Source organism: Prenolepis imparis, unplaced genomic scaffold (genome assembly GCF_030444845.1).
Source record: "Prenolepis imparis isolate NDT839.2.m4 unplaced genomic scaffold, iyPreImpa1.0 SCAF_2, whole genome shotgun sequence".
NCBI classification, from domain to species: Eukaryota; Metazoa; Arthropoda; class Insecta; order Hymenoptera; family Formicidae; genus Prenolepis; species Prenolepis imparis.
In genome coordinates this window covers 15,593,403-15,605,713 of record NW_028141160.1, presented here as the reverse complement: position 1 = coordinate 15,605,713, position 12,311 = coordinate 15,593,403, and the positions used below count along the sequence as shown (strand labels likewise).

Here is a 12,311-nt window from a genome sequence, read left to right as displayed (position 1 = left end):
AACTACCTTCGGTTCAATATTTTACTTCGTTATATTATACAGTAACTGCTATATTAATCACACGTTACTATTTTTACAAAACAAAATTTATTATATATATTCTCAGTGAAAAAGAAAGATATCACGCGTAGTAATGGCAGCGATATTCAGAGCGAAACTTGAATTTGCAATTTTAATCTAATTTCAAGCACTTTAAACATTTCTCAGCATTTTAACAAAATGAAATTACTCAATCTCAATTACACGAATTCTGTGCACACACACACACACACACCCACAGTGTGCGATCTAGCTTTGGGGAATCATGATTGGGAAGCTTTTATAAGCTCATTCACTGGTGCGAGCGCGCGTTTAATAAAAGTTAAGAGACGACAGTACGCGTTCTTCCTTTACAATTTTCACATCGTATTCTCACCAGAGAGTAAAAAGCTCCGCCGGCTCTTGGTTCCCGAAACAGCAAGCTAACCACTTCGTTCCACTCCGATTCCGTCGAGGCGCGATAACTCTCGCGTGTCCTTAAATGTTCAATCTTCCTCGCGCGCGTAAATTCTTCCGTATTATCTCCTTACGTTGACGACGATTTATCGGCTATACTTTGTCCCTTAACAATGTGCTTGCACTCTCTATCTCACAAGAATTGTAATTTTCCTCTAATTGCCCTCCGTAATTCTACAGCGCGTTCGTTAACATTCCTGATCGTCGCGGCGATTGTCAACAGAGCTTCATTTTGGCTGCATCGTAGCCACCATCTGCATCACGATTTTAATCTCGGTGGAGTTGATACTTAAGAAGGGTGTAGCATCTATGATTATATGTATACAGAGTGTCGTGAAACCGCAGACTTTTGCAACTTTTTGCACGATTCAAAGCTTCGGTAAATGTAAAACCGATTTTCCGAGTTAAAAGAGGATCTCATTTATCATGAAACTTTTAATTACTTGGTATTAAATATTTTGATAAAAAACTTTAGATTGAAGTTGGGAAAATAGAATCGGATAATTAGAGCTACATTTTAAATTGTAGTCGTAGACATTTTGTTTATTGCTGTGCAAACGCAAAGAAAACTATTAAGTAAATCAGATTTCTTTGATCAAACGTAAATTTTAACATTTTCTTCCTTTAAAATCTCTAGAGTTCTAAAGTTTATTGAAGAATATTTGTATTTCTTTCCAAGAAACATTGTGTTTACGTGATGAAAATAATTAAGTTTGCAGAGAGAAATATGTATAGCTGGAAAATACATAGAACCATAATCCCGTTTAATGTCCATTGAGAATCCTTTAAAATACGTTCTATTCATGCTAATCCTTGCGAATACTCCGATGTTACCCAATTCCCACGATTGAAGCCGAGCGGCGCGTAAGAGAAAGGGTGCGAAAGAGGCAAGTTCCCTTACACAAAACAATCTGATGAGAGGAAAGAAAGAGAGCAAGAGAAGGGAAGGCGAGAGAAGGAAAGTTTCGCGCGAGTCGGGATTAGCAATGCGGGTTCGCCTGTCGGAGAACTTTTGTCAGAAATTTCTATTAACGGCTGTCTACATTGTGAAGAGTTATGACGATGTATTAAACGGACCGTCGTATATGTTGGCCTCGGCAAAGTTGCTCGCATAAAACGGAGGGACTTATTTCAGCATTCACGATTCTCTCTTCTCGGCTCTTACTCTCGGTATGTAAAGTCGAGTTTACTTTATCCCGCCATTCTGTCGCGCGGTGGAGGTAAGTTTATGCGTTCGAAATGTACACATTCGCGGGAGCTATACACTCTCGTCGAGAATCTTTACTAACTAGTTTTGTGGCGATCGAAATGATGATTACATGGCGAGATTTGATCAAAGTATAGTATACTACGTCGCGACAATTGCACCGAAATATAAGCGGTTTTTCCCATAACGCAGCAGACGGTTCTCGCGTTTGTGTGTGTGCGACATTGTTTCCTCTCACTATTTTTTTTAAGTCTAAAAGTAGCACAATTTTTAATTTTTCCTTTAATAATATATAAAGTAATAATATCAGACACGTGTCGCCAAGAATGTGATCCCTTCACATACGCTTCATATATCAAACTGACAAATATTCCGTCGCTGCCGTTGTAGAAAAAGTTCTGTTTTTAGTTAGTTAACTTTATTAATATATCATCAACTCTTATAAAGATTCGCGACGAAATTATCCGATAACAGCGAGAGACTCTCAAGATGACGCGGGACATGGTTCGGGTACATGGTTCGGTTTTAGCTATAACATTCTTCTGCCGTTCCATCGAGAGGTGCAGCTCGCGATATTAATAGAGCTTAATTTACCAGATGGATCAATGCACATACCGTACGTTCTTCGCGGCTCAGCAAACTCGTCCGTGCTCTCGCAATTGCGCTCTCATAACTACTACACTATTATGCTGCGTATCGATTCCGCCTGCCCTGCGTTCCGCTCGCTCAGGATCGCCCGATGCGTTTTCGCATCCGCAAGGATGAGGGGGGAAACTAATACCATCTGCAGCTCGCTCGCGTAATCGGGTCGGAATCCGAGGACGACATCGGTCAAGGCCGCGACGCCACGCGCCGCAATATATAGCGATTATAGAGATGCTTGTGATATTAAGACATTACTTTTCGCCTTCGATATCGCCTTCAGTATCTGAGATATTCATATCTAAGCAACATGGAGTTACCTTTGTCAGAGAAAAATACATCTTTCTCTTATTTCCATATATTAAATGCATGTACGATAATGATTTTTTAATTCAAGCAATGATAATAAAATTGTTTTATCTCTTTTTATATATTACATTTAGTTACCAATAGAAATAATGGAAGATATTTTCGCAATGATGATTACACCAAATCATGGCTTTTAAGAGCTGGATATAATCAAAGTAGCCAATAATCACTTTTCAATACTGATTGCGAATATTCGATCGCAAAACGCGAATGTGAATGGCACATTACGTCTCGTAACATGTTTATCGCTAAACCAGCGAAGCGTCAAGGCGAAAGGTAATCGAGACGAGAGTAAAAGGGGGCTCCAGGTTACTCATGTTCATTCATAAGCTGGGGTCAAGGTCAAGGTCTGCTGCGTTATCAGGTCCCATGGGAGACAGAGGAAATATCCACGCGCCGCGAATGATCTGGAAAACAGTGTTCTCAAGGAACACGAATTTTAGGACAGATCGTGTGATACGCACAAGATATAGACCTTAATCCGGATGGCAAGGTGTGAGTTATCGTATAACGAGATGGAGATAAAATATAGTTACACCCGCACGACCACAAAAGCCCTTGAGCTCATTTCTCTTTCTATTCTTTGATCTAAAACGTGTTAACGATATAAAATATGACATTCATAATTCTCTTTTCGCTTTAAAAAATGACTGGCGAAGTGAAGAATTAAAATTGTAATTGCAAATGTACCTCTGCGATTTTATTCTCACACTGTTTTCATTCATACATTTATTTTAAAATAAATTAGATTGATAATCGATAATATAACTAAAAATAAGGTAGAAAATATGAATAATGACTATATTAATATATTAATAGAGTAATAAAAAAGATACGTAAAATAGAAACAAACTATAAAGTTCAAAAAAGAGAATCAATAGAGAAATAGAGAAAAGTGTGATTATATTAATTTTTTGCTATTTGTGTTATCGACCTTTTTTTTGCTTTTTCCTTTATGTTTATGTAAAAGGAAGAAAATTTAGATTGCGGTTGAGTAGTCGATCGATTAATATCAAGGAACCGATTAAAAAACCCCGAATAACTCAGGGTGGTTATTCGTGTATGCACGATTGATAAAATCCGGGAAAACAAATTATGTCTCTCGTTATCCGCCAAGAACATCGGATTAGTTAAAACGTGCATGCATAATGCGCTTTGACGTAAGTGCACAAGAACGGTTCGACTGAAAGCGCGTGTGCATTTTAGTCACTCTATGTATGTGTTCCGAATGTATATGTAACTTATAATTCCGTAATATCGTTGTCTCGCGTCAAAAAAACATATCTCGACAACACATACACGGCTGCTTAAATTATCTTTCGTTATGTGTACAATCTGCAATAACGTATGCGCGCGGAAACGGTAATATATTTTAATATTAATAACCTTAACGAGCAAGAGCTTGAGTTTTAACTTGGTAAAAACTCACTCATTTCTACTGGATTTCTACCCGCTTATTTCGTCGTCTAGAAAACGACGACTACGAGGTCACGAAATTACCGAATTATATAGTAAATCGCTTTGATTAAGCGGTGCTTTCTATGTGAAAAACTTGATATATATTTTTCTCTTAATTTAACACGATTTCACTTTTTACTTTCAACATTTTTCTCAATGCGCGATGTTTTCTTATAATGTTTTTTTACAGATTTAATTATATATCAGAGTGTAAAAAAATTATACGATATTAAGGAGACAAGAAATAGCGTTTTCATATGCAGCGTGCGAGGTAGAACTAAAAATAGAATTACCTCAGAATAATTTCCGTCGTGCGTTAACTTCAAGCATATAATTCCATACTGCCATTTCCGGTTTGTGGAGTTATAGTTGCACGAATAATTCGAAGTACGCCAGTCCGAGCGCGAAGCGAGCTTTAAGTGTTATGCGCTTGACTATCACGCAATTGCAATTAATTTGTCGTCTCCAACGGGAAGTTAGAACTCGTCGAAATGTTTTATAACGCGTGCCACACGGAAACGATTAATCTAACGACTTCACCTGTAGAGCTAGCGAAATGAACCCTGAGAGAAACATCCGCCTGATATCGGTGAGCCAATTTTGCGCGTTGATGTTGTTGAGCGAAATATCAGAGCAATAACCGACGCGTGTCTATTAGCGGTGCTATTCAACGCTTTAATAAGTGCGCATAACGCAATAATGCTCACCTCGTACCATCGACGTGCTCTTATTTTTATCGATTTAATGCGACGAATGCCGCCGTCGTGTATTAAATTCATCAACCTGCCCAATAACTGAGAAAGACGTCCACGTAGCTGACAGATAATTCGCGATAATTCGTATGGATATATTTTTAAGATGGCCAGTATTTATTATTATTAGCAGATTTAATTTTGAATTTGGCAAAAATTCTAAATTTAAAAAATATAATGACAAAAAATTACATTAAAATTAAAAATATAAGAAAAGTCTTTTGATTTCAACTTTATATCGAATACAATTTTTTTAAACACTCGTAAACATTATGTAAAAGTTATTATAGAAATAAATAATATAAATAAAAATTATTCCTATAGAAATATGAGAATAATTCTGTATTTTTCCATTTTATAAATTAGAAAGCCCTCAAAACCAGTATCGCGAGAAACCCTATGAAGTCTCGTTTATATGATATAAAAGAAATCAAATCGAGAACATTTCCTATACACGATTCGATTGGTGAAACTGATCGTTGGAAGGAAGAATAAAAGTTCACTCGCAGAAAGAACTTGCTCGTCGTTTCCCCGAACTCAAGACTTTCTTTATATGGCGCAAATATCATATTATGATATCCTGCTGAATCAATACCTAATCGGCCAAATACACATGGTCTATACATGATATGTCAACAGTGTATTATTCCTGCTTGTTGCGCAAATAGCAAAGGTTCATATTGGTTCACACCGAAAGGAATGAAAAGGAACGAAAAAAATTATTGAAACTCTTTGCGACCGCCGCAATAAGAAACGAACAAATAATATCGCGCAGAAATATTCGAGCGTCTGAATCAAAAACCTTTAACATTTTCAAACACGATATACAATTTCTCATTTCTCGTAAATATACATAACCCGCACAAGTTATGCACGTAATGCGAATTTCCTAGAAATACACAGTTCTACAACCTTTTGTTTATCTCTTATTTATCTCAACAATAGAGCAATAAATGCATCGGTGCATTTATCCCGGCTATATTTATGCTTTTGCATAAATCCCGTACTTTTCCGGGTCGCGAAATTGCTGTGGCGTTGAAAGGGTCAAACGGCGCGTCTCGTCAAGAGTCGAACAACTTAAGAAAATCTCCCCTTAATTGTTTTGATTAAAAGTCGATATAAAGTGGATTTTCCCGTGTCGAGAATCATTATAAGAACGGTCCGTCGCTTCTCGGTCTCTTATAATATCGAAGAGAATTTATTCGCAATATTTACACATGTTCTCGCACCAATATTTGCACGACCAGTCTTCATTGTTTGTCGTCACACTACGTATTCTCTGCGTAAAATTCATGTTCGTAAAAAAGTGCTCGTAAAGGCGACAGCTCGATATATGGTGTCATATTTTTCGAAACTTTCTTTCATGAAAACTTATGTAAACATAGAGCAATGTTATCGAATGTCATCATATTAACTCGATCTTTTTCATTCTGCTCGTTCCCTGCACGTCTCGGAGGAGAAAAAAGTGATATCAATAATCGATACATTTTTCATCTGGAATTACATCTATGTTTTAGCGACAAAGTATTTGCGTTTCCTCTTTCGCGATGCCCTATATGTAACTCAATGCACTTCTAACTTGCATTTATAGCTAACACTAATATAGATAATTTGAAAGAGTTCAAAACACAAAGGGATTTCGATGATATTAACTTTTACCTTTGTTTTTATAGAAAGTAAATATCTTTTTTATTCATATCTTTTTATAACAGATTACAAACCTTTTCTTATAAGCAAAGGCTACTACTTTGAATTTTAATATAAATTTTACTTTAGCTTTACATCTTCTCTTTACTAATCGCTTTGTTATTCATCGTACGTTATTTTTATATTTCATTGTAAATCGGCCATTAAAAATGCTAAACTATCAAAAAGGGTGAAGGTCATAAAAGGATCTCTTGCAAATCTCATGCAAATTGTCGTCCCGGCGCGGAAATAACGACGACTGCGGCTGCTTTGAGAAAGAAGAGTGAGGCTGACGTACCCACCGTCTTAGAAAGCGTTACGCCCCGACGATCAGCCGTCACCTTTTTCCTCCGACGTGCAGAAGACGAGCAGAATGAAAAAGATCGAGTTAATATGCGTCCTGTGGCGACGTGGAATAATTCCGCGAATCTTTTGTCACCCTTTGTCACATCGATGAATCTAGAGACGTCAAATAAAACGCGCCTCTTTCTCCTTTTTTTTCTTTCTTAATTCTTATATATCTACATATTTAAAATATTTAAAATAAAATATATAAAATATGTCATAATATATTATATATTAATTTATAACAGCGTGTTCGGAGCAGCAATTTTGATAAACTTATAAATCTTTCTATATTTGTAATGTCAATAACGTATTTTTTCAAATGTTTAGTTTACTATATTATTCCTTCCCTTTTATATATTTATAAAATATAATTAAAATATAATAAAAAATCAATATTTGATTCGTTATTTCGTATTATTTTATAGAATATATTTTGTGGGTGTATGTTTGTGCAAGAAGTTGGTTTAAAATTTAAAAGAAATTCATAAAATATTAAGCTTTGCTCACGTTTTCAGAGCATGATATCTCTTGGGGACACGTCCCTCTATATAGCAAATGGCCGGAGGAGAATCGCTTCCTCAGCGCATTATTCGCTTGTATCGGCGGAACTTCCGGTCTGGCACAAACTTGACCGCAGGACAAGAAGCAGATATGTTCCTTGAAACTCGATGCGCGTTTACCTTTCGCTCGGGGGATTTTCATTCTGTCGTTCGCATAAAGCCTCGAAGCGTTACGTCTCACTTATCTCGAAATGTCACGTTCAAATAATACGACGAATATTCAATGATAACTAAAGTTTCAGTAAAGTTTCAGTCCACATCCGCGAAAATCAAGATTTTCGCATATTTTGTAAATTACATTTTCACTAAAATCTCTTGAAAAAGTAAGATTATTAAAAAAATTCAATTATAAAGAATAATATCTTCTAAGTAATTATCTATCAAATAATTATCTATTCAATAATTTATACATGAAATTATTATTCAACTTTAGCTTGTGCACAGAAGAATCTACATCTTCCATTATTTATTTCATTTAAAAATTATTAATGCTTCGATATTTTAGTTGCAGAAAAATTTATTTCAGATTAGTTAAAGTCAGAATTTCTGGAAGAGTCGTGGATGTGATATCTTTCAAATCTAAAGTTGCACGTTCGCGAATATATGCGTCAACAGCAGCACACGTCGATGATACGTCTCGTTACACGGAAATCCGATTATCGGAAGACGAGATTCGGGTTCACCGTTCATTTCACGGCAACAAGACACGATAGATAGATGAAATGGATAAACGTAATATAGGCAGTAAAGGCCAGAGGGCGGACAATGGAGGCGGAAGGGATGCGTGGAACCATCAATGTCCTATTATGTCTGACCACCATGGTGCTCGCGATCCAAAGTGCGTCTTGATCCTGTTTGCATACTCGACATGCTTCCTACGCCGCACTGATACGTCAACATCGCCAGTTAGGCGATGCGAACAACCTCAGATTGCGGCTCAGTCTCGACAGATTCGCTGCAATTTACACGGCGGGCCAGAATTAGCTTTAATCTTGCGAAAATTTCACCACAAAATCGATCGCGGTTATTAATTTCGTCATTTTTCTCGTTATCGGAATAGTTTTCCATATCACAAGATCGATTTGATGAGCGACGTAATTGCTTTTAACCGAATTAAACGAAAACTGCCTTTCCACGTACAATATTCGATTTTCCGATAAATTCAAAAATTAACTTTATTCGATATTTATTAGCATATAATAATTCCTTACTTGACATATAAGAGCGTGTTACAATTTAGATATTATATATTTAGAATTTAGATATTAAATATGAAGATTATATCTATCGAGGAAAATACATATTCATCCAAAAATATCTATCGGATATCTGTGCTATACGGATTTTATATTTGCAATCGTCGATGGCTGTATTCCCACGGCTTTAATAACTTTTAATTGCTTCGATATCACCACAAATGCAATTCCTCGCACGGTGAGCAATAACTAACCCAAACCTTCCAGTCCTGAATCAATCTTGCGAAAACGTCGCTTCGAATATTTGAAGCTTTAGATCGCGACGTGACCTCCTATTCACGTCGTGTTGTGTTGCGGTGACGTCGCAATTAGCAACACGCTACGTAATGGCAATTAACGTTTAACGTGCGCCAAGTCGAGAACCTCGTTTATATCTCTGTCGGAATGTCTGTCCTCCACCGAAAATTCGTTGCATTAAATTTGTAACACGTTGTACGTGACATACGAATATATATAGGGTAGTCCGAAAACGATTTTCATATTCTCTTATAATGATTATAAAATTTACTTTTAAAATATTTATTTTCTTTTGTTCACAATAATTAATAATTTAATAGATTAAATTAAGATATCTTTTCTTATTTAAAGATTGAAGGAAAAAACAACTTGCAAAGATAAAGTCACAAATTCCATTCACAACTCTGCAATAATATTTCCGATTTTTTTTCGAAAAATAACAAAGAAAAATATAAATTATAATGTGATGCTTATTTTATTTTGTAGAAAAAAACTAATTTAAAAAAATTATAAGTATCTCATTTCATTGTAATTCTTATATTCGCACATTGCACGATATAAAAAAATCTCTAATATATAGTCACAATCACAAGAATCTTACAAGACGAATATCTTCGTCTCTCATATAGTTTTTATTAACAATTTTACTGGGTTATGGCGCGCTTTTATTGCAAATGTCGTCCGTTATCACAAATCGAGACGCAGAGAACGTACTCTCGTATATTCTCGTATCATATATATTGTATACTTAAACACCGTGAAAGCGAACCTTGACCCGTCAGTTACAGTTTTACTACACCTCATTATGTACTAATAAACTACGCAGTATTGTACCCTGAATACTGTGCAAGTGAAACAAACCGACGGGATTGTCTGACCATGGCCGACCGTATCTCCTGCGGATAAGATGATAGTTTTGCACAGATTATTATTGCAACATTTGTAAACGTTAAGCATTACTGCTTTAAGCTTCAAATTCATCACTGTAATTATCTTTAATATTGGATTAATTTTTTTGCTCAATATACATAATAAAATAAATATGATCTTCTCTCAAGACGTCATTTGCATTTAATGGAGTGTAAACTTGTAAAGTACGCTAGAGTAAAATCTCTTTGCGTATCAATGTTATAATTAAGAACAAGTCTAGATGTAGATATTTAGGTTAAATTATTTTTAAGTTATACAATAATGACTCAGTATAATTATTTAAATAATATTTCATCTTATTTGATTAATAATTATTTTCTTATATACGTCTTTTACTTTATTTAAACTTCAAATATGTGGAACAAAATTTATTGTTGCATTTTAATTAGAAGTAACAGGTGACACATGTTGGAAATTCGTAGCGTCGAACTTTCATGATTCGATGCGTCAACATGAGACGATGCGAGGTTTCTAATTTGAGATTCAGGTTTCATGTTTCATCTCTTTATTCGATAAATGCAAAGAAAGTGAACATCGATTTATTGATCGGATAACCGAGAATAATGTGAAAAGGAGCTATCAATTCTTCACTTTCGACATTGGTATTTCCTCACGACGTATCATCATAACTTTAATACGAATGGTTAACGAGCTATTCCCATAAATTGGTTATCGCTCAATCCATATTTTTACTCACTCTCATTGTCAGGGAAATTTTATCTCACTAATTTCGTTTTCCGAGGATCTGAATTAACTTCTATATTAATTACCTGATTTTTAAAAACTTTAATGCAAATCTTGAATAAAATATCATTTATCAACTGTTAAAAGAGAAAAGATTTCGTTCTAAAATAACACATTACATAATGTAATTTTAGATAAAGACTTTTGTAATATGTGAATTGAATTAAAATTCGTTTTTTATGTATTTCACAGATTTGAATAAAATATAAGAAATATAAAGTAGTGAAAAGATAAAAGTATATAAGATATAAACTAATTTATATATATAGTTAGACTCAGCTCTTATGTCTTCAGAGAGAAAGAGAAAAAGAAAGACTTTTTATATCTTCAGATATAGATGAGAGAACATTCTCTCAGCGCATCCCACTACGAATGGCGTGTTCGATAACTCAAGTAAGCTCTGATTTATCGTTATCGCAGCGGTCCGTTTATCTCTTTTTCTCTCTCTACAAAGTCGGTTTGTTTAATACTTTTGTTTGTCCCAGCTTTTCTCACATATATACCAGTGCGCCACCCATCCACGGCACAATGGAAAAGGCGGGAATAAATTCGATCATCCGCGATAATGTCGATCACAGTCGCGTATGAGAACAAAGCGAACGACTTCTACTTTTCTTCGAGATTTTAACTCGTTGTCTTCATTGTTTCGATTTCTTTTTTGAACCTACCGGAACTCCGATCGAAAGCTCGCATATAGAATAAAGATTCGAAATTAATTTTGTCAGAGGTTGGAATCAGTTTTAATTGTGATTTCTGAGAAGTGGGAAAATATTTAACTGATATCGTCAAAACTATAAATACACAAAAAATCTGTTTTGCGTTATTGATATATAAAACAATGGTATATTGAATGTTAAAAAATCATACACACACACACAAATTATGTGTGAAAATATTCAATCAATAGAACTGTAATTATATTTTATAGTTACACACTTTTACTATTTTATAAAAGAAAATATAAACAAAATTAAATAAAGAAAATATAAAAAGAAATCGTTAAAATCAATTAATGTATATCAACATATATATACAAAATAATATTTTTACTGTCTCTTTACTGCTACTTTTATTATTCTTTTTTTATTGAATATTCTACTGAAGTATATTGTAGATATTATATTATAGCTCACGATATTATAGCTCAAATAATAATTGAATCAGAGTAATATTTGAGACAGTTTTTATTATTATCCTTTTACTGTGCATCCTGCTATTTATTTCTCGGTAGTTTGTAAGTTCTTACAATATTAAGAGTGTTTTGCTTGTTCTCATATAGACCACGGCGAATTGGTCGATCGATTGTTCTAATAAACGCTCCGATTTCCCTCTCGCGATCATTTTCATCTGATGCTCGTCAGACCGCGCCTTTATTTCGCTCAGTTATTAGCTATCTCGTTCATACATTGCCGGTATTCGCATTATCGCTTATTACACCGTCTTTCATCGGCCAGTACATAATAGCGACATGATTCATTGTCTTGTTTAGCATTGTGATGCCATCTTCTACGTCTACGTCGTAGATAATTCTCTGTTTCAAGTGATTTCACCCTTTTCAGACGTGTACGCGCAATACGCATTTTCACGATATTTAGAATACTCCGGTACCCCATCAACAAATGTGCTC

At 34.9% G+C, this 12,311-nt stretch overlaps 1 protein-coding gene across 4 annotated transcripts in view; it reads right to left on the bottom strand.

Moving 5' to 3' along the window:
* LOC145948999 (uncharacterized) overlaps positions 1-12,311 on the bottom strand; it is an 85,347-nt gene that overhangs the window by 34,347 nt on the left and 38,689 nt on the right. Inside the window, exon 1 of one of the 4 annotated variants that reach the window (XM_083058660.1) lies at positions 2,318-2,375. The exons of the other annotated variants lie outside the window; for them this stretch is intronic. The gene's annotated coding sequence lies outside the window, so the exon portion shown is untranslated. Of the gene's footprint in view, positions 1-2,317; positions 2,376-12,311 lie in introns of those variants that run through there. 4 annotated transcript variants of the gene reach the window in all.